Source organism: Schistocerca nitens, chromosome 8 (genome assembly GCF_023898315.1).
Source record: "Schistocerca nitens isolate TAMUIC-IGC-003100 chromosome 8, iqSchNite1.1, whole genome shotgun sequence".
NCBI classification, from domain to species: Eukaryota; Metazoa; Arthropoda; class Insecta; order Orthoptera; family Acrididae; genus Schistocerca; species Schistocerca nitens.
In genome coordinates, this window is record NC_064621.1 from 384980545 (window position 1) to 385004392 (window position 23848).

General features: G+C 41.0%; 1 non-coding gene across 1 annotated transcript; it reads left to right on the forward strand.

Annotated features, from left to right (window-relative positions):
- Nucleotides 1-509: 509 nt before the first annotated feature.
- On the forward strand, nucleotides 510-584 carry Trnas-uga (transfer RNA serine (anticodon UGA)). The gene has a single exon. It is a non-coding gene; the product is annotated as a tRNA-Ser (tRNA).
- Nucleotides 585-23848: the final 23264 nt, after the last annotated feature.

The following is a 23848-nucleotide window of genomic DNA, read 5'->3' on the forward strand; positions in this document are numbered from 1 at the left end:
CATGCTTTGGAGTCCAAGTTAAACTGTAGGTCCCCCTATACTCAGCTGGACAAGTCAGAGCAAGGCCCGAAGAAAATAAGGTCATACCACACCTGATGGCACCATGCACGGTAAAGCAATACAGTGTACCAATTACCCTTCAGGCAGACGACAGCTTTCCTCTCAACTAGATTACAGTTAATGTGAATTGGTTGAAGAAACATTCCTGTAATGTTTGAATATAGCATTAATGGCATGCTATTTGACTCAGTCACTTTGATTAAACATTTAGGCATAATCCAGAATGAGATTTTCACTCTGCAGCGGAGTGTGCACTGATATGAAACTTCCTGGCAGATTAAAACTGTGTGCCCGACCGAGAGTCGAACTCGGGACCTTTGCCTTTCGTGGGCAAGTGCTCTACCAACTGAGCTACCGAAGCACGACTCATGCCCGGTCCTCACAGCTTTACTTCTGCCAGGAGACGAGATACTGGCAGAAGTAAAGCTGTGAGGACTGGGCGTGAGTCATGCTTCGGTAGCTCAGTTGGTAGAGCACTTGCCCGTGAAAGGCAAAGGTCCCGAGTTCGAGTCTCGGTCGGGCATACAGTTTTAATCTACCAGGAAGTTTCATTTAGGCATAATGTTATGAAATAACATAAAAATGGAATGAGTACTTAAGGCCAGTTGTATGGAAGGCAAACGGCTTACTACAGTCTTCTGGAAAAGCTCTTGGAGAAGCCACTTATAAATGAGACTACATACTCATTCACAGACTACATACCACACACTTGCATGATCTGTTCTTGAGCACTGTTGAGTGTTTGGGATGCCCAGCAGGTCTGATCAGAGGATACATTGAAGCTATACAAAGGCATCTACATTGGCAGTCCAAAAAGTTTCAAAACTGGATTAATAAAAAAATGGAGGAAAGTTAAGATAGTGGTTTTAATGCTTTATGTGTTCAACATGACCCCACACACTGTGGATTCACAAAACCATGTGAATTGATCAGAAAAGTCCTTCTTTGGGATGTTATTCAACTTTTGCATCACACTGGCTAGAATTTCAGTTAGTTCATCAACATGTTGACTCTTCATGTGGATTTTTATACTGCACTACAGATGCAGTCGTGTGCATTGTCATGTGGCAAGAATAAATTCCTCCCCTTCCGTTGTTGAGAACAAACGCTCCGAATCATCTTTCTGAAGACTCCTATTATTATTTTTTTTCTTTCTTTGTTCTTTTGTTTTATATGTGTAAGATACACATATTTGATACAAAAAAGAGAAGAGATGCACTCTTCAATTTATTAATTCCAGTATATCTTCACTTGTTTGTTTCTATAAGTGGTAGCGGGCAGACATATGACTAGCTCCATCGTACCAATGTTGTTTAAAAATGTGTATTCCAACCTTATATTAAAAAAGAGTTATAAAAGTTATTAGAAAGGGCAAATTTATTCATATATTTACATTAATCACAACCATCTGTTCATCATTTCGCCTGCACCGAGAATCCTGTGTAAGCAGTTTCGAAGCAGACAAGAGGAATTTGCATGAGCAGTGGAGGGGCAATCCTGTATCGGCATTATCATAATCAGCATTAAGTACAACGTAACTAATGTGAAGCAGTAAGTAACTCAAAATCTGAATACTGATCTTAAATGTATTGACAGTAAGGTCTGTTGATACTAGTACCAGTTACAGTTCACCCAGTATATGTGTACAGATTTATAAATTACCTTCCAATCAATTTTTTAAAATTATTCAAGCAGTAATTACTGATCAGTATCCATTATTTGCCCTCCCACCTAAATGCCACTATTTTATGGCCACCATTTAAAGGACAGCACTGAGCAGAATATGAAAAGGCTTCTCAATTGTTGAAATAAAAACAAAACTGAGATAACTGATTAATTTTATTGTCACACGAAACTAATGAAACTGTTGTTGTCTTTGTTGCATGAGCGTAAAATTAGGAATAAAAAACTGAAGGAGCAAATTAAAAATAAATTCTGCCTACAAATGAGATGTGCCAGGAATGCTGGTTTACCAAACTGAAGTGAGTGACAGCAAAACTTCCTCTGACTATTTGCTCACTATGCCATAAAGGCAAGGGCAGGAAACAGTTCGAAAAAGCAATGTAAATACTAGTGATACAATTTGACACAACTCGTGCAACTTATAACACAACAGCTTACAAAACAACAGGAATTTCCAAAAAGTGTAACCTAACAGTTTAAGGGTGTAACACAGCAGTTCACAAGACATCAGGAAAATACAGGACAACAGTTTACACAGCAAAATCAGACATTTAACGATTTCAAGAATAGTATTAGTCAACAGTTCAGTGAGGTGAGCAAAACTATACGTGCTGAGTTATCTGATGAACTATCTGGGAAGTTGACTGGTCTAAGCAAACAACTAAAAGAAGGAATACGAGGGTGAGTCAAATGAAAACCTTAATTATTTTTTAAAATATTATTTACTGTGCAGAAGTGGTACAAAGCTGTAACACTTTTCAACATAATCTCCACCACACCCAATGAAAGTCCTCCAGTGCGTACATTCCTTTAGAAAAAAATTCTTTTCGTAGTCCGCACAACCACTCGTGCACCGTGTGGCATTCCTATTCATCAGAACAGAACTTCTTTCCTCCCATGGCGTCTTTGAGTGGTCCAAACATATGGAAATCACTTAGGGCAAGGTCTGTTGAGTGTGGTGGATGAAGAAGACACTTGAAATGTGGGTCTTTGATTGTTGCAACTATTGTATGTGCAGTTTGGGGCCTTGCATTGTCATGTTGCAAAAGGACACCTGCTGACAGCAATCCACTATGTGGTGTGCTGACCCATGACTAATCTGTAAACATGCTGCAATGTCATTCAGTGTCACTCGGTGGTTTTCCTTCACTATGGCTTAAACTGCTGCAATGTTATGTGGAGTCACAACTTGTTGTGCCTGATCTGGACGAGGAGCATCTTCCACTGAAGTCACAACATTTGCAAACTGCCTACTCCATTTGTAGACTTGCTGCTGTGACAAACATGCATCAGCATACTGAACCTTCATTTGTTGATGAATTTCAATAGGTTTCACACCTTCACTACACAGAAACCGTAACAGAACGCTGTTCTTCCCTGGTGCCAGTCGCAAGTGGGGCAGCCATTTTTATACAGATACTGTGACGGTGTGTGTACATCTGCACTAGGCTCCCACCTACAGGCCATTCTGCACACTGTTTGTAGCACGCTTATCAACTTACAGGATAACAGCGCAAAATTTCGATTAGTTATTACAAATTTAAGGTTTTCATTTGACTCACCCTTGTAATTACTGACATGTCCCGCAATGGAAAAAGTATCATCCATTGACGATTAATAGGAACAACTTGCAAGTGAGTTACAAAACCTTGTTGTTGTTGTTGTTGTTGTGGTCTTCAGTCCAGAGACTGGTTTGATGCAGCTCTCCATGCTACTCTATCCTGTGCAAGCTTCTTCATCTCCCAGTACCTACTGCAACCTACATCCTTCTGAATCTGCTTGGTGTATTCATCTCTTGCTCGTCCTCTACGATTTTTACCCTCCACGCTGCCCTCCAATGCTAAATTAATGATCCCTTGATGCCTCAGAACATGTCCTACCAATCGATCCCTTCTTCTAGTCAAGTTGTGCCACAAACTTCTCTTCTCCTCAATCCTTTTCAGTACCTCCTCATTAGTTATGTGATCTACCCATCTAATCTTCAACATTCTTCTGTAGCACCACATTTCGAAAGCTTCTATTCTCTTCTTGTCCAAACTATTTATCATACATGTTTCACTTCCATACATGGCTACACTCCATACAAATACTTTCAGAAATGACTTCCTGACACTTAAATCTATACTCAATGTTAACAAATTTCTCTTCTTCAGCAACGCTTTCCTTGCCATTGCCAGTCTACATTTTATATCCTCTCTACTTCGACCATCATCAGTTATTTTGCTCCCCAAATAGCAAAACTCCTTTACTACTTTAAGTGTCTCATTTCCTAACCTAATACCCTCAGCATCTCCCGACTTAATTCGACTACATTCCATTATCCTCGTTTTGCTTTTGTTGATGCTCATCTTATAACCTCCTTTCAAGACGCTATCCATTCCGTTCAACTGCTCTTCCAAGTCCTTTGCTGTCTCTGACAGAATTACAATGTCATCGGCGAACCTCAAGGTTTTTATTTCTTCTCCATGGATTTTAATACCTACTCCAAATTTTTCTTTTGTTTCCTTCACTGCTTGCTCAATATACAGATTGAGTAACATCGGGGAGAGGCTACAACCCTGTCTCACTCCCTTCCCAACCACTGCTTCCCTTTCATGCCCCTCAACTCTTATAACTGCCATCTGGTTTCTGTACAAATTGTAAATAGCCTTTTGCTCCCTGTATTTTACCCCTGCCACCTTCAGAATCTGAAAGAGAGTATTCCAGTCAACATTGTCAAAAGCTTTCTCTAAGTCTACAAATGCTAGAAACGTAGGTTTGCCTTTCCTTAATCTAGCTTCCAAGATAAGTCGTTGGGTCAGTATTGCCTCACTTGTTCCAATATTTCTATGGAATCCAAACTGATCTTCCCCGAGGTCGGCTTCTACTAGTTTTTCCATTTGTCTGTAAAGAATTCGTGTTAGTATTTTGCAGCCGTGACTTATTAAACTGATAGTTCGGTAATTTTCATATCTGTCAACACCTGCTTTCTTTGGCATTGGAATTATTATATTCTTCTTGAAGTCTGAGGGTATTTCGCCTGTCTCATACATCTTGCTCACCAGATGGTAGAGTTTTGTCAGGACTGGCTCTCCCAAGGCTGTCAGTAGTTCTAATGGAATGTTATCTACTCCCGGGGCCTTGTTTCGACTCAGGTCTTTCAGTGCTCTATCAAACTCTTCATGCAGTATCATAGCTCCCATTGCATCTTCATCTACATCCTCTTCCATTTCCATAATATTGTCCTCAAATACATCACCCTTGTATAGACCCTCTATATACTCCTTCCACCTTTCTGCTTTCCCTTCTTTGCTTAGAACTGGGTTTCCATCTGAGCTCTTGATATTCATACAAGTGGCTCTCTTTTCTCCAAAGGTCTCTTTAATTTTCCTGTAGGCAGCATCTATTTTACCCCTAGTGAGATAAGCCTCTACATCCTTGCATTTGTCCTCTAGCCATCCCTGCTTAGCCATTTTGCTCTTCTTGTCGATCTCATTTTTGAGAAGTTTGTATTCCTTTTTGCCTGCTTCATTTACTGCATTTTTATATTTTCTTCTTTCATCAATTAAATTCAATATTTCTCCTGTTACCCAAGGATTTCTTCTAGCCCTCGTCGTTTTACCTACTTGATCCTCTGCTGCCTTCACTACTTCATCCCTCAAAGCTACCCATTCTTTTTCTACTGTATTTCTTTCCCCCATTCCTGTCAATTGTCCCCTTATGCTCTCCCTGAAACTCTGTACAACCTCTGGTTTAGTCAGTTTATCCAGGTCCCATCTCCTTAAATTCTCACCTTTTTGCAGTTTCTTCAGTTTTAATCTACAGTTCATAACCAATAGATTGTGGTCAGAGTCCACATCTGCCCCTGGAAATGTCTTACAGTTTAAAACCTGGTTCCTAAATCTCTGTCTTACCATTATATAATCTATCTGAAACCTTTTAGTATCTCCAGGGTTCTTCCATGTGTACAACCTTCTTCTATGATTCTTGAACCAAGTGTTAGCTATGATTAAGTTGTGCTCTGTGCAAAATTCTACCAGACGGCTTCCTCTTTCATTTTTTACCCCCAATCCATTTTCACCTACTATGTTTCCTTCTCTCCCTTTTCCTACTGCCGAATTCCAGTCACCCATGACTGTTAAATTTTCGTCTCCCTTCACTATCTGAATAATTTCTTTTATTTCATCATGCATTTCTTCAATTTCTTCGTCATCTGCAGAGCTAGTTGGCATATAAACTTGTACTACTGTAGTAGGTGTGGGCTTCGTATCTATCTTGGCCACAATAATGCGTTCACTAAGCTGTTTGTAGTAGCTTACCCACATTCCTATTTTTTTTATTCATTAGTAAACCTACTCCTACATTATCCCTATTTGACTTTGTATTTATAACCCTGTATTCGCCTGACCAAAAATCTTGGTCCTCCTGCCACCGTACTTCACTAATTCCCACTATATCTAACTTTAACCTATCCATTTCCCTTTTTAAATTTTCTAACCTACCTGCCCGATTAAGGGATCTGACATTCCAACCATAGTGAAGCATATTCGCAGTCTCAGGAGAGGCAATCCCAAGTGGATGCATCGGTTCAAATGGTTCAAATGGCTCTGAGCACTACGGGACTTAACTTCTGAGGTCATCAGTCCCCTAGAACTTAGAACCACTTAAACCTAACTAACCTAAGGACATCACACACATCCATGCCCAAGGCAGGATTCGAACCTGCGACCGTAGGGGTCGCGCGGTTCCAGACTGTAGCACCTAGAACCGCTCGGCCACTCCGGCCGGCCGGATGCGTCGGTAAAAAATGTGACTAACGCAGTTAGCGAGCTGCAAGATGTATGCAAAACCCTACTTACTGAAATACACAAGTTGAGTCTAAGAATAGATCAGTTAAGTTTAGAGTCAGAATTTGCCAAAAAACAGAGAGATAGATAGGTTATGTGCAGATGTAAAGTAAATAACTGAAAAAGCTGAAGCCTTGATGCTGGATAATGGCAGCACCCTTGCTGCAAAGGAAATGTCAAAATGCAAAATTTATGTAGGTACTGTAGAAGCAGCTCTAAAAGAGAAAGAAAGTCAATTTCTAACTAAAATAGACTCAGGTTTCAATGAAGCAGAGGAAAGGTTACGAGGCAGTGTTGCTAAAACTACTGACATTCCAAAACAACATATGACATAAAACAAAACTATGCTGTTAGAGAAGTTAGATAGCTTTTCTGGTTACCCACAATATGGGGTTAGACTGTCGAAGGAAAATAGTGAAGGTTGCACAATGCAACAACACTTGCCGGCAGTTGCACCTGTCGTGCAAGTGCATTTACCATGCGCTACCCCACAAGCAAATATAAACACAGCTGTCACTGATAGCGCAGCATGTTTGTCAACATTACTTGCACATGAGGGCTTACTTAGGCATCAAAAATTTCCCTTTTTTACTTACAAAGGGAAAAGAACACACCCTGTGGTTTTTATCATACCATTTCGAAATGTTTTACCTCGTACCTGGGCCGAAGCCCAGAAAATTAGATTTGTTGTTGGATACACACAGTGTGACATTCTGATATGGGCTACAGACATGGCGGAACATTGCCACTATTATGAACAGTTTGAGAGAGCAGTTATGGATAAGTATTAGTCTGAGTCCATACAAGAGAGGCTTAGACGTGAAGTATTCAACCCAGCTTCGTTCAATAGCAAATATAGAAGCTTAAGGGGCTATTTAGAAAAATATTTGAATAAAACCAGATACGGAATGAACCCAGTATCTTAAGTAGACATGCTGAAAATTTTAAAGAGAGGTCTTCCTGCCCACATTAGGGAAAAGCTCATCACCATTCTGCAACACGACACCAAAGACACAAGAGATTTCATATACAAAGAGAGACCAGTACAAGCCAAGCCTGTTAATACGCCGATAGCGACACAGAGAGTTACAGACCAACATGTAAACAACTGATTCGTAGTACAATATGGATGGCAACTTTACCCCACACAGACCTATGGTAATGGTAATGGTAATCACAACGGCAATGTAGAAAGCTGTAAATTCAAAGGCAGATATAAAAGAAATGAGTAAAAACTTAGCAAAAACTACTACAACGGGAGAGTAGTGTATGGCCAGCCTGTACAATATGTACAGACACAGGCTACCGGCAATAATCAGCCAATCGCTTAGCAAATGCAAAACAACAACAGACAACCGAATAACCCACAGACAGTGGAATTCGGCCAGCAAAGTCACACAAATATGCCGAGTAACACGCAAGAGAACTTCAGTCGAGAGCCTCACAGGTTACTCGTTTGCGTAATCAAACACCAACAGTCCATTTAGTATACATTATGTCTAACCCAGACTGATGCCACCGCGATGCCAGAAAACTTTAAGTGGGGGCCTTGCTTTATCAGATGAAATCATGGTAGTGATGTGAAAGATGATCTTTATCAAGGTAATGAGGGAATACAGAATGACTTGACAGAGAACAAGGTACAAGCTACTGTTTTTGTTGTTGTCATCTTTAGTCCAGAGACTGGTTTGATGCAGCTCTCCATGCTACTCTATCCTCTGCAAGCTTCTTCATCTCCCAGTACTTACTGCAACCTACATCCTTCTGAATCTGCTTAGTGTATTCATTTCTTGGCCTCCCTCTATGATTTTTACCCTCCATGCTGCCCTCCAGTACTAAATTGGTGATCCCTTGATGTCTCTGAACATGTCCTACCAACCGATCCCTTTTTCTAGTCAAGTTGTGCCATAAATTCATCTTCTCCCCAATTCTATTCGGTATCTCCTCATTCGTTATGTGATCTACACGTCTAATCTTCAACATTCTTCTGTATCATCACATTTCGAAAGCTTCTATTCTCTTCTTGTCTAATAAACTATTTATCACCCATGTTTCACTTTCATATATCTCCACACTCCATCTTTCAGAAAAGACTTCCTGACACTTAAATCTATACTCGATGTTAACAAATTTCTCTTCATCAGAAACACTTTCCTTGCCATTGCCAGTCTACGTTTTATATCCTCTCTACTTCAACCATCATCAGTTTTTTGCTCCCAAAAAGCAAATAGCAAGCTACTGTTAAAGCCAAAATATTTGACCTTGATGTACACACTGTGCTTGACACAGCTTGTAACGCCGGAAATGCATATCCTCGTATTTCCATCTATTGTACTATAATTTTTTTTCCTTGTTTTGTTGCCTCAAGATATGACATTTCTGTGTCTTTATATATTGTAATTGTTTTACTATATATATATATATATATATATATATATATATATATATATATATATATATATATATATATATATATATACTCCTGGAAATTGAAATAAGAACACCGTGAATTCATTGTCCCAGGAAGGGGAAACTTTATTGACACATTCCTGGGGTCAGATACATCACATGATCGCACTGACAGAACCACAGGCACATAGACACAGGCAACAGAGCATGCACAATGTCGGCACTAGTACAGTGTATATCCACCTTTCGCAGCAATGCAGGCTGCTATTCTCCCATGGAGACGATCGTAGAGATGCTGGATGTAGTCCTGTGGAATGGCTTGCCATGCCATTTCCACCTGGCGCCTCAGTTGGACCAGCGTTCGTGCTGGACGTGCAGACCGCGTGAGACGACGCTTCATCCAGTCCCAAACATGCTCAATGGGGGACAGATCCGGAGATCTTGCTGGCCAGGGTAGTTGACTTACACCTTCTAGAGCACGTTGGGTGGCACGGGATACATGCGGACGTGCATTGTCCTGTTGGAACAGCAAGTTCCCTTGCCGGTCTAGGAATGGTAGAACGATGGGTTCGATGGCGGTTTGGATGTACCGTGCACTATTCAGTGTCCCCTCAACGATCACCAGTGGTGTACGGCCAGTGTAGGAGATCGCTCCCCACACCATGATGCCGGGTGTTGGCCCTGTGTGCCTCGGTCGTATGCAGTCCTGATTGTGGCGCTCACCTGCACGGCGCCAAACACGCATACGACCATCATTGGCACCAAGGCAGAAGCGACTCTCATCGCTGAAGACGACACGTCTCCATTCGTCCCGCCATTCACGCCTGTCGCGACACCACTGGAGGCGGGCTGCACGATGTTGGGGCGTGAGCGGAAGACGGCCTAACGGTGTGCGGGACCGTAGCCCAGATTCATGGAGACGGTTGCGAATGGTCCTCGCTGATACCCCAGGAGCAACAGTGTCCCTAATTTGCTGGGAAGTGGCGGTGCGGTCCCCTACGGCACTGCGTAGGATCCTACGGTCTTGGCGTGCATCCGTGCGTCGCTGCGGTCCGGTCCCAGGTCGACGGGCACGTGCACCTTCCGCCGACCACTGGCGACAACATCGATGTACTGTGGAGACCTCACGCCCCACGTGTTGAGCAATTCGGCGGTACGTCCACCCGGCCTCCCGCATGCCCACTATACGCCCTCGCTCAAAGTCCGTCAACTGCACATACGGTTCACGTCCACGCTGTCGCGGCATGCTACCAGTGTTAAAGACTGCGATGGAGCTCCGTATGCCACGGCAAACTGGCTGACACTGACGGCGGCGGTGCACAAATGCTGCGCAGCTAGCGCCATTCGACGGTCAACACCGCGGTTCCTGGTGTGTCCGCTGTGCCGTGCGTGTGATCATTGCTTGTACAGCCCTCTCGCAGTGTCCGGAGCAAGTATGGTGGGTCTGACACACCGGTGTCAATGTGTTCTTTTTTCCATTTCCAGGATATAGGATATATATATATATATATATATATATATATATATATATATATATATATATATATATATATATATATGCATTTATGTCGATGTATAATTGGTTTGTTTTGTAAATATTATTTGTATTTTACGCTGGGTCTTGCCTAGGGAAAACTATGCTATCGAACGAATACATCGATAGGTAGTGCGAAGAACGAAAGTGTGTAGGATCTTTGGTAGTGTTAACTCTGCCGCGTGGAGCGCGGGCAGCGAGGGGGAGTCTGGTTGGAGTAGTGCGATTGAGCAGGTGTGTTGTGTGACGCTCCCGCAAGTTGCCGGGCTTTCGGGGTTTGGCAGCATGTAATTGTGATCGACTGGCTATGGTAGTTTCTAGCACGGTGTCGCGGACGGGAAGCATTAGCTGGCACACATCAAGAGCCCGTTTCGCCTGGTGACCGTGTCGAGAAGAAGGCGCGCCAGCATCCAGCTTCTGCAACAGCGACGGCCGACAATGAGTGACTGTCGCCACCTCCTCGATCGGCGACTTCAAACCTTCAATCAACCAACAAGGAAGACTAAAAGCACGTAAAGTTTCAGAACTGTATGGCAGACCTCAGCTTTTCAAACTGTTCAAATCACAAAATTACAGCAACGTAGCATGAACCTTAGTTGCTCATTGTCCCAATTGCATTGCCAAGCAGGGGCCCTTCCTTTTCCGAAATGAACCCGAGTGTCGTTGAAATTCAAACGCCAGCATTAAAGCATTATAATTCGATTTCACTGCTTTAATTTCAAAGTTCAGTTAAAGTATTCATAGCTGGCTACAATATTTAGATTACACAAGCACAAATTAAGAGTACGAGTTTTGTTATCGTATTTTAGCTTACCTGTGACTGCAGCTCAGCTTGGTACGTACAAAATTTTACTATTGTTAATTGTTCAGAATCATTTAATTCAAGTTCAAAGTTAAATCTCTTATTTCTAAATTGCGTAGAGTCAAGTTGCTTTTGAAATGATTGTTGAGGTAGTCCAAGACTAACCGTATTTTACTGAAATTCGATGTGCTTCAGAAAGAAAGCTCACTATTAACTTCAGTCACTAAATTAATTTTCGATTTTCCGGTTTTATTAATTCTTTTGCTAAATTAAGTCAGAGTGTAGCGAAATTTATTACTGCTGACAAACTTTCAGTTTTCACACTACACGCGTCAACCTTCAGTTGCCACGCTTCTAGTGCTAATTATATGTGTAATAACCTTTCTTTTTCAGTTACTATAATAATTGTCCTTAGGACTGGCGACCGTAATTTCCCCCAAATCTCAAATATCTAATTACCGCTATTTAATTGTTGACGTAACGGCCGCACATTTACTTTCTTTATTAACTTTACCCCTTTTCAAAATGAATATCTACTAGTTTCATTTGCATTTTTCCTTTGATTAAGATGTAACCCTTTCCTCCCTCTTTACCGACAGATTAACTTCGGTGACGATTGCTTTTCCCAAATTTCCATTAGGTACACGCGGTTTAATTTTTCACTGTCATTAAGGTCGATAAGTGAGGGGGAGGTTACACGTGGCGACCTGGTGACAGGACAATCTTGTAATTTGAGGTTGTTCTGGACACGAATTTTGCATTGTGCAAATCTCGTAACAAAGTACTGGTTACGAAATGGTCGATACGTCAGCGAGAATATTAGTGTGAGGAATCCTAATTAGATTTGAGATTTGTTATTTATATTGAAAATTATTAAAATGAGTGAAGGCAACAATTCCCAAAATTTGGTAGACTTGGATATGGAACAATCGGTCGAACAGTGGGAAACGCGCACCGCGGTACCCATTGTTCAGGGGCAGGCGGCTAGCGTGAAAGACGCGACCGCCGAAACGCAACAAAGAGCAGAAATGGAATTCCAAACTTTAGAAAATGTTTCGGAATCGGAAGTGAAAATCAAATCTGAACCCCTTGATGACGAATACGGGGGGACAGTTAAAGAGGAAGGCGCTACGGAAGTAAAGCCGGTAGTTTCCAGGAATTTAGCTGATTTATTGAATGTTTTGATTAACCAAATCAAGGCTCAGTCTAGCAAGATAGAAACTCAATCGGCAGAAATTAAACCTCAGGCTGCCAAGCAAGAAGCTCAGTCTGCCAAGCAAGAAGCTCAGTCTGAAAAAATTGACAGGAAGCTAGACAATCAGAACAAAGCTATTAATGTTGTTAACAACAATGTTGGAGTTGTTAACGCAAAAGTTGATACAATCAAAGAAGATATTGTTGTGATTAATACCGAAATCGGTAATCTTAAACAGGAAATGATAGGCGTTCAGGCGGAAATTGCGAGCATAAATACGCGTTTTAATTCCGAAATTAGCAGAATCGAAAAAAGTGTAGGAGAAGCAGTTGCTCCGATCATCGAGAATAAGGTGACGGAACAAATTCAATTAGAGAAAAAAGAGGATCAAAAGAAGGTGGAAACTTTAAAGGCTTTAGTATCTGAAGTAGATACTAAAGTGACGAAGCAGGCTAATACCTGCGACGAGAGAAAAAAGGAAGTAGAAATGCTTGCGACAACCACTTGCCAAGTAATTACGAGAGTGTCGGAATTAGAAAAGAAACTTGACAAAAACAGAGCTATGTGCCAATCTGTGCACATAGTTCGGAATTGTTGACGAAAGAGGAGCGGTTCGACCCCTTGAAAAAAGGCGGTATACACGCGACGGATTTCATTAAAAATTGTGAAAGAGTTTTACCCAGATCATGGACTAATGAGAGAAAAATTAATGCGGTTATTGATGTGTTGACTGGTGATGCCAAGCGTTGGGGCTTAAACCTCAACATTACGAACCTGACTTTTGACGAGTTTAAAAATCTGTTTCTGGCTGAATACTGGTCAGAGCAAAAAGAGCAAAGTGTCTGGCGCGAATTTGTCGTATCGAGGCCTTTCGATGCGAATTCGCGCGGCTCGATGAAGGAGTTTTGTGAGGGCTGGATCCGCAAGTTGGAATATTTGCGTGATCGCCGCACGGAATCCGGAATAGTCTGGGAACTCTACAAGAAGCTTCCAGATGATACAAAACGCTACATAGGAAGCAATTACAGGACAATCAATGAGTTCCTGGAAAGAGTTGAGGACGAGGACAATTGGCGCAATAATCGCGACAGTGGTAGAGGCCGTGGTAACAACAACGGGTACCACAGCAACCACAACAACGACAACTATGGGAATAATGCATACTGCAATCTTGGCAGCAATAACAATAGTGGTTCGGGCCGTAATGACAATCGATACAATGCAAATAATAACAGGAATGACAGAAACCAGTATCATAGTAGCGTGATACGGGCTTCGCAGAATAGTAATAACGCCAGAGGGTGTGATCAGTCGCTTCAGCAGCATCCGGGGAGCGTATCCGCTGGGACGAGACAGGGAAACCATCAGCCGCGCCGGTGAGGGGCCGACCGGGCGTGGAGAAATTTTGGCGGCCCAATAACAGTAGAAAATCGAGGTGTCGTCGTTATGAAAATTCCGTATGGAATAATCAACGGCGGGAGAGTGTGCCAGTGTTAGGACAAAGGAGTGCGCCCACAAGTAGTAGATCAGCTGTAGACACGGCGGTAGAAAATACATTCACTGTCAGTGAGAACAATTTAAGTAGTGTTCCGGAAAACGATTATAAAGTGGCAGCTGTAACACCCACAGCGGAACTGGAGATTGAGTTTAAGAATGATTCGCGATTGTTGAGAGAAGATCAGATGTCGGATAACACGTCCGTCATTGAGCGAGGGGATGCAGAGAGGGATGAGGTCTGGTTAAGGCAGTTCGGTTGCTTATACGACGAACTAAGAGATTATAGGGGCCTGTACGGGGGAAGTGTTTATGGGGAGCGCGGGCAGGATTTCCCGCGTCTCGTCCCGCAGGAAGATAGTGTTTGTGAAGTGATAGAAAGTTCTGGCCCTAACCGGCAGACTTTACCAGAAATAGTTGATGTTAATGGGGAGCACGAGCAAGATTCGTCGTGTTTCGTCCCGCAGGAGTTCGATGTTGAAGTAGTAACGGAAAGTTCTCGCCCTGACCGGCAGACTTTACCGAAAGTTATAGTGGTAGAAGTGGCCGACCAATCCGACGCAAAACCCCAGTTTAAAAATTGCGAAAGTATTAAGGAGAAAGATTACGAAAATTTTAGTGATAGCCGGACACGATTGGCAGAAAAGCACGTAGATTACAGCGTGTATGAGGTTAGAGCTGACGTTATACGGCCGGACGGTAGCAGTGTGGGTTGCGCAGATCCAGAGGAAGTAATTGCAGATACTACTGGGCCCATTCCTCCAAGTAGATTGGCAGATGAGATCAATCTGACCAAAGAGGAATCAACGAAGGTGACAATTTATGAATTGATAGCAAAGCAACACTCGCTAGTTGACGAGATACAGGAAAAGATTTCGGTATTGGAGGCGAAGCTACAGACTAAGCCTCAGGACAAACGTGTTGAAATTAAAACTGTATGTGAACAGAGACTGAAAAAGCCGCCAGATAAGCCGGATTTAGGCTCAAAGCCGGATGGTTTTTTCTGGAATGACCTGGATGTAGACGAGGATTTATTGTGGGAAAATAAAGAAACAGTCGAGGATAAGTGTAGACAGATAGTAGTGTCTGTTAATATGCACGACCTACAACTAAACGTGTTGATTGACACCGGTGCAGAATCGAGTGCTGTATCTGGGAAAATATTTGAGTTACTGAAAGACAGACCTGGCATCGTAGTTATGCCAGTAACAGGAGTGAAAATTATCGGTGCTACTGGGAAGGCCAGTAAACCGGTCACAAAACAGATTTTTGTCAACTTCGAGATATGTGGGGCACGATTTGAACAAGAATTTGTTGTCATGCCAGACTTAACTACGGAAGTAATTATCGGGTTAGATTGGCTTTTAAAGTACCGTGCAGTGATTAATTGCGAAAGCAAAACTTTGACATGTACGTCACAACATAAAACAATAGTAGTTGGTTTTGACGAGGTAGAAGGTGGTGTGCATAGGCAGTACCAGCCTATACACATTGTTAACTTGCCGGATGGTATTGACGTAGGTATGAATTTGAACTACTGTAATGTGAGGAATCTCGGCATTGACAATAGTGTAGAAAGTGAATTGGAAGAGATAATCAAATTCCCTCCACGGATTGACATTAGTATTGGTGTGAAAAAAGATCGTTTGCGAGAAGTAATGAAGCTAAAAGCCAATGCTCGCATACGTCGTTATAACGCTAAATCGCGTTTTGCTAAGTTTGCAATCGGAGACTTAGTACTTGTAAAAGCTCATGAGAAATCGAGCGAGAGAGACAATGAATTCTCTAAATATAAGTTTGTTTATAGTGGACCATATAAAGTCATTGGTATACCTCACACAAATGCTTATTGCTTAGAGTATCCAAGCTCTGGAAAACTATTAGGTATACGGAACATTGTGGACTTGAAATTGTACCAACCAATGATTGATTAATACCACAGAATGGGTAATTTGTACAGTATGTAAATATAGAGTGTAATATTTAACGATTTGCTAGATTGCCATGCTTTTGCCTGACCTAGAGGTCATTAAAGAAGTTGTAATTAATAAGTAATTAATTTGCACTAAATGATTTAACAAAGAGTGATTATTAATCATTTGAAAAATCCAAGCTGCTAGTTTAAGTTTTCAGCTGAGTCACTGTAGATTAAGGAATGTAAATATGATTTTGTAACTAGCTGTAAGATTTCATAAATACACTCCTGGAAATTGAAATAAGAACACCGTGAATTCATTGTCCCAGGAAGGGGAAACTTTATTGACACATTCCTGGGGTCAGATACATCACATGATCGCACTGACAGAACCACAGGCACATAGACACAGGCAACAGAGCATGCACAATGTCGGCACTAGTACAGTGTATATCCACCTTTCGCAGCAATGCAGGCTGCTATTCTCCCATGGAGACGATCGTAGAGATGCTGGATGTAGTCCTGTGGAACGGCTTGCCATGCCATTTCCACCTGGCGCCTCAGGTGGACCAGCGTTCGTGCTGGACGTGCAGACCGCGTGAGACGACGCTTCATCCAGTCCCAAACATGCTCAATGGGGGACAGATCCGGAGATCTTGCTGGCCAGGGTAGTTGACTTACACCTTCTAGAGCACGTTGGGTGGCACGGGATACATGCGGACGTGCATTGTCCTGTTGGAACAGCAAGTTCCCTTGCCGGTCTAGGAATGGTAGAAAGATGGGTTCGATGACGGTTTGGATGTACCGTGCACTATTCAGTGTCCCCTCGACGATCACCAGTGGTGTACGGCCAGTGTAGGAGATCGCTCCCCACAACATAATGCCTCGGTCGTATGCAGTCCTGATTGTGGCGCTCACCTGCACGGCGCCAAACACGCATACGACCATCATTGGCACCAAGGCAGAAGCGACTCTCATCGCTGAAGACGACACGTCTCCATTCGTCCCTCCATTCACGCCTGTCGCGACACCACTGGAGGCGGGCTGCACGATGTTGGGGCGTGAGCGGAAGACGGCCTAACGGTGTGCGGGACCGTAGCCCAGCTTCATAGAGACGGTTGCGAATGGTCCTCGCCGATACCCCAGGAGCAACAGTGTCCCTAATTTGCTGGGAAGTGGCGGTGCGGTCCCCTACGGCACTGCGTAGGATCCTACGGTCTTGGCGTGCATCCGTGCGTCGCTGCGGTCTGGTCCCAGGTCGACGGGCACGTGCACCTTCCGCCGACCACTGGCGACAACATCGATGTACTGTGGAGACCTCACGCCCCACGTGTTGAGCAATTCGGCGGTACGTCCACCCGGCCTCCCGCATGCCCACTATACGCCCTCGCTCAAAGTCCGTCAACTGCACATACGGTTCACGTCCACGCTGTCGCGGCATGCTACCAGTGTTAAAGACTGCGATGGAGCTCCGTATGCCACGGCAAACTGGCTGACACTGACGGCGGCGGTGCACAAATGCTGCGCAGCTAGCGCCATTCGACGGCCAACACCGCGGTTCCTGGTGTGTCCGCTGTGCCGTGCGTGTGATCATTGCTTGTACAGCCCTCTCGCAGTGTCCGGAGCAAGTATGGTGGGTCTGACACACCGGTGTCAATGTGTTCTTTTTTCCATTTCCAGGAGTGTATGTGATTTACTAGTCACTGCCGATGTACTGAGACGCTGTTTTAAGTTTCAGGCTAGTACATGCGTGTGATGATGGACAGTGTTGAGTTATCCACGGTGATAGAATTAATGGACTCCTTGAGATTACTCGGGAGTGAGTTGTTCCGAAAGAACTCAGTGAAACGGACGTTCTGGAAATGCCGTTACACAGGCGAGTGAGATCAAGCGTGCCGCACAGGCGAGCGCAACAATACTGGCGAGGCTGAGCCGCTGTCGGCTCTTGTGCCGCTCTCGGCATTCTTTGTACTTGCGGGTACGAAAGGCGGAATAGTTTTTCTTCCCGGACAGCTGATGTGAAAGAATTCTGCTCTCAATATTTATGTTTTTGTCGATCTGCTGAATATTATTTTCTTGTTTAGCTTTAATTGGACTCTCATGACGAGAATATTAATTATGAAAAGGTTATATAAAAATGTGTATAATATTTAATTAATAATTAATTTGCGTAATTTGATCTACCTGTTTTTATGGCCATGTACTCTGATTAATTTTGTAAATAATATTCCATTTCTTGATAGTGTTACGAATTTTGACGATTTTAGAATAGCTAAACCATTTTCTATGTTTTCTATGAATTTTAATATGTTGTCAACCTGTTTTATTATGTGCAAGATGACAGAGTGGAATAAGATTAGGAGTGTCTCCACTCAATTATTATGGTCTAAAAATTGACTTATGCTTAATTAGACGAATGCTAAATTTTGTTGATGTTTTCAGCATATGCATTTCCGCTGTTTTTTTTTTTTTCTTTTTGGGACATTTTCTGAGTCTGTTTAGGTTACACGAACATCCTCAGACAATGTGGGGCACGTGTAACGCCGAAAATGCATATCCTCGTATTTCCATCTATTGTACTATAATTTTTTTTCCTTGTTTTGTTACTTCAAGATATGACATTTCTGTGTCTTTATATATTGTAATTGTTTTACTATTTGTATATATATATATATTTATGCATTTATGTCGATGTATAATTGGTTTGTTTTGTAAATATTATTTGTATTTTACGCTGGGTCTTGCCTAGGGAAAACTATGCTATCGAACGAATACATCGATAGGTAGTGTGAAGAACGGATGTGTGTAGGATCTTTGGTAGTGTTAAGTCTGCCGCGTGGAGCGCACAGGCGTCTAAAGCTAGCGAAATCAAGGGATGCTCAACTACCGGACCTACCGATAGATGGCCCTAGTGCGTGCCGGCCAAACATCATATCATTTTGGGTGTCCGCCAGAGATCACTGGTGTGCGCCATATCTGAATTTGGCAGAAAACGGAGTGTCAAAACACGGATGAAAATGTTTTTCGTTCTGCGCCCTCATAAGTCTTTTATATTGGATGTTCTAGATATCTACACATCAACATAATGAAGTATTTCTAATCTAGCGAGAAAAAACAGTGACTGTTCTGCTATGAAATTCCTAAATTCGAGTGTGTTTTGGAAGTTTGAGAAGCTGACCTATAAATTGTTTACTGTTAATTTTATGAGTGCTTTACTTATTTGCCCGTTTTAAAACACTATTTAAGATTCAATGGAGGTCAACAAATTACCTTGCTTGCCAAAGCTTTTAACTACAGGTATAATTCGGAAAATCAAGTGTGGAAAAGAGTGAAGACGTCCCTTGAAGAAAAGTTGACATCGTTTGCTTAGGGGTATCTATACTGACAACAGAAATTACAACTGAACTATTAATGTATTACTCACGTATAAACGGAAAAAAATATTATTTTTCTTTATCTGAAGTGATGAATTACCGATCTGCATATATGCTGACACTGTAATTGCGACATGCACTTACGAATTTGGCTCACGCTTTGATCAGAAATTTAAATGCCATGATATTATTAACGCCTGTACATGACACAGTGTATTTTAACTGAGTGATAAGGTAGAAGTACTAGTTTTTGACAGTGCTTCAGTCGTTGATACGAGACAAGAAATACATTTAAATGAGACAAACACAAAAGCCAACGTAGGCTCCTCTTAAATGCATGACTTGTATCATTTGGAAGTTAAGGCTATTAATAATATTATATTGGACTGATCCATGACGATGTAGGAAGTGAAGGAACTTGTTGGAAATAACATCGATCACAGCTGTTAATTTTAAGGTTAGGGTGTCTTAAAACTAATTTTCGAGTCTGACACCCAAACAATGACTGGTACCATGGTTTTATTTTAAAATTGAATTCAAAACACGTCAGTGAGCAAAATTATTACACTATGAATTACAACCATGGAATCTTATTTCTGTGAATCTTGGTTCCAGTCTTTGACATGGTGTCAATCACTGGAATGACTGGTTGTCAGTATAGGGCCCAAGAAAAAAACAAACCTGAAAGCGAAAGCTGCAGAAGCTGGCCAGACAGGCACCCCAATGGCTGCTACAATCTGTGTGAGACAAGGGTGACATTATATTGCAAATTTAGTGTAAAAAGTTCCATATTGTATGAATTTGTCCTTTACTGACAGGACATTCTAGTCCAGTCGATTTTCTTATCTGAAAAAGTACACTAGCCAATAGCAGTGGCACAAAGGCAGTGCCAAATTACAAACTATCCAGTAACAACAGAAGTATTGCTGGACAATGTACAGTAAATAATATGTAATAACCTGAGAAATTCAGAATTGGTTTGAAGAAATAGAACAGTATTTGGAAAGAGAGTAACATTTTGAAAATAACAAATGACGCAAGTAGAGTTTTCAGTTATTATGAGAGCTCGCTTAATTTTTTTTTCCTCTCTCTTCTCCATTCTCAAGGGAAAAATGTGATAACATTAAAGTGCAAGAAAGTTGTGTACAATGTTGGAAATGACGAAAAAGAAAATCTCACCATGCTTTTAACAGCATATGCTGCTGTAAAGCTTGCTCCTCCTAACAACATGATTTTCTCCAATCTCTCTCTCCCTCCCTCCTCCATGTGAAGAGTATTCCTGTAATAATAGCTAATAGCATACCAAGAACACGAGGGTGTCACAGTGGAGATTTGTTTTCTGGTACGGATGTCTGATACAACTATTCCACAGCAAAACTTACTTTCAATAGGTGTGGCAGCAGTGCACTCCCATAGGATAACAGAATATTATGTCCTCCAGGAATCACATTGGGTACACCACTCACAGCATAAACTGTACAGCAACTACAATGTTTTGTGAGCAAGTAATACCAGTCAGTATCTTTAATTTTAACATAACTCTTGACTCCCTTAATTACCTGCTTATACATGTGCTTGTACTACAGGTTATTGGTAAAGCAAATACTTATTGAATAGGTCTTCACACTTTTAATACTTAGCAGAAATTCTTTTATTACTGTATCACCTCTATGGTGAATTAAGAGGTACTGACTGGTTTCTTTGAACATTTAATAGAAGCCTTCTTTTTACCTGCTATTGATAAACAGCCATTCCAAGTTCTGTACAGAACAATCTCTCACATTTTTCATGAGGTTTGTTATTCTGTACACTAAGATTTCTTCTTCTAAATGGTAAATATTGCATTCAGACATTGTTGGTATTAAAGGTAATTCATGAAATAAATTATATTTAAACCAGAAAATTAAAGGTTCCACATGGCACATGAAAAGTACCTTGCTACACACATGTATGTACAGATTCCAAAATGTTTGTGAATTTGAGTTACGAACTTTTTTAAATTGAAATATGAAGATCACAATACTTTGGGTCTGCAATAACTCAAACGTAAAATACTTTAGTTCCCTATGAGAAACTTTGTTCTTTACGTGACTCGTGCAACTGCTTTCACTCTTAATGGAAAACTAAATGGTTTATGTTAAAGTTAACTAGCAAAAATTGTAACCATTGTTACATAATTTCTGTGAAGTAAGATTCCTTAATGTTAATTCCTTCCTTTGTCATCATAACTTGATAATTTCAGTTCCATATGGGACATATGAACTAAAAAAAATGAAATGCTTTTATTAAAAGACCAAAAAAAATCTTTTTAACATGTAGTACACAGTTCCAATAAGCAAAAAGTGTAACCGTATAATGAAGGTAAATGTTGATTATTTGCATTCTCTTCCCCCCCCCTCCCCCCCTCATCACAGGAAAATATAACAGAAAGACCTCCTAGCAAAATAAAGACAAAATTCAGAAAATTGGGGTTTGTCTGAATCAGGCCCCCTTATTCTAGAATGGTTCTAAAGTAATAAGAATGCTTACGATCAATTGGAACATTGTGTTCATTCTAGGAAGTATTAAAACAAGAATTAAGGTAGTAACAATTTTATTGCTCTTATGTTGCAGAGTATCCACAAACACTGCTGTTTGAAACATAGGGCCACTGCATACTCCATTAGATCACACCCATTCTGTGATTAAACTGTTTTCTTAAAGTGAAAAATTCAAGTTAACATAGTTATTGAGGGAAATATTTTCTCACACTGAAAGCCATCTGTCAAATAAGTCTCAGAACATTTTTTTTTTCAATAATTTCACACAAATCACCTGTTTTTAATGCAGGTGCATATTTTGTAACACCAAACATCTTAAAATAAGCTTATATAATAAACAATTATAATTTTGTTACAATATCTACACAGGATGTAAAGAGTTAATTTTACTTCAATGTGATTCATCCTTTGAAGTTCATCATTACACAACAACAAATCTATGGACAAAATAGTTTTAAAAAATCTGTCAAAATGTCACACCCATCTGCATGGAATGTCCCATTACATAATCTTTTCCAATTTGAGCACTATACATGATTAAACAATATGAGTTTATTTAACTTCTGCCTTATACTTGATTTGTTGTTTAAAATTCTCACAGCAGGCTTTTTTTCCATATGTTTTTAAGCGTGCACAGGAGTACAGGGATGCAATCTTACAAACAAGTTGAGTCTGATGTAAGTCCTCAATCCCAATTTCATAATGGTAATCATGACCAAGAGCAGGAGCAGGAAATGGATAATCTACAAATTTATTATTAACACAATGCAAAATCTTGGCCTGTATATATTTCTGTCACATATCCCCAGCAATCACAAACATCTGAAACAGTTTCTGAGTATACTACAACAAAGTACACGCAGTCACTTGTTTTAACCAGTTTTCCCCAGTTAACAAAATTTACAAATGCATTTTTATTGGCCATATTGGGAAAAACATAGCAATAAATACATTCTAATGCAGATTTAACCACTGGTGGCTTCAGTATGTGAAGACAGTTTTTGCATGTGATCTGCCTTGAAAGGCGCAATGACACATATCCTGCAATATAATAGAGTATGTTTTGCTTGTAAAATGAGAACTTAATCTTATCAAGCACTTTCATCACTTCCTGCTACATGCTTTCTTGCAAGAAAATCATAAACAGGTGGCAAACAACACACATTAAAATTTGAGCAATTCCCATTCATTGCAGTGACACTGTTACCCAAGAACAACATTCTCATGGCACATTTGAACTGGTATGCATTTGGATTGTTGTTCCAACCACCTTTGGACTGAATGCAGGAGAAAAAAAGCCCTATGTGGTCTTGTGACAGTTTATATGTTAGCAAATACTTCAGAGGAGATTCAACACGAAGCATACTTGCCAGAGCTATGTGCCTGACTGATTGCATATTGAAAATTATCCCAAAAGCAAAAGTATTTCTTGCATGGAGCAGCAACGGAACACCAATGACTTTTAAGCTTTTGATATAATTTTCAGTGTCTCTGAAAATACCAAGCCAATAAGATTTGTTGTCAAGTCTCAGGGGGCTCTTACACCCTTTACCTAATGGATTTCTGGAGTTCAGAATATCAAAAATCCTATCAATAGAATACAAAAATTCTACTGTTGCTTCACTTCCTTTAAATTTTGGATCACAAACCCTCCTCAAAAACTCTATACTATCTGCCACGCTAGAACTCAAAGTCTGTGCAGCTAATGAAACATTCATTTTTCTATTTACATAACTTATATGTTGCCCTGACAGTTTGTTGGCAAATGTCATACCTTCTTCTTCTTGTACCTTGTTCAATTGCTCAATGAAATGCCATCTAATAATGCCAGTTGGAGACTCAATAGCAGATACTTCTGCTAGAGCATTTCTGGCAAACTTAATCATATGACACATGTCCAAGATACAATAAATATTGTATTTTTCCACAGGATGAGGAAAGTAGCTTTTAAAATCACCCTTGGAAAAATTTAAAGTACAGCCAAGTGAACGTAAAGTGCTTATATTTACCTTGCAG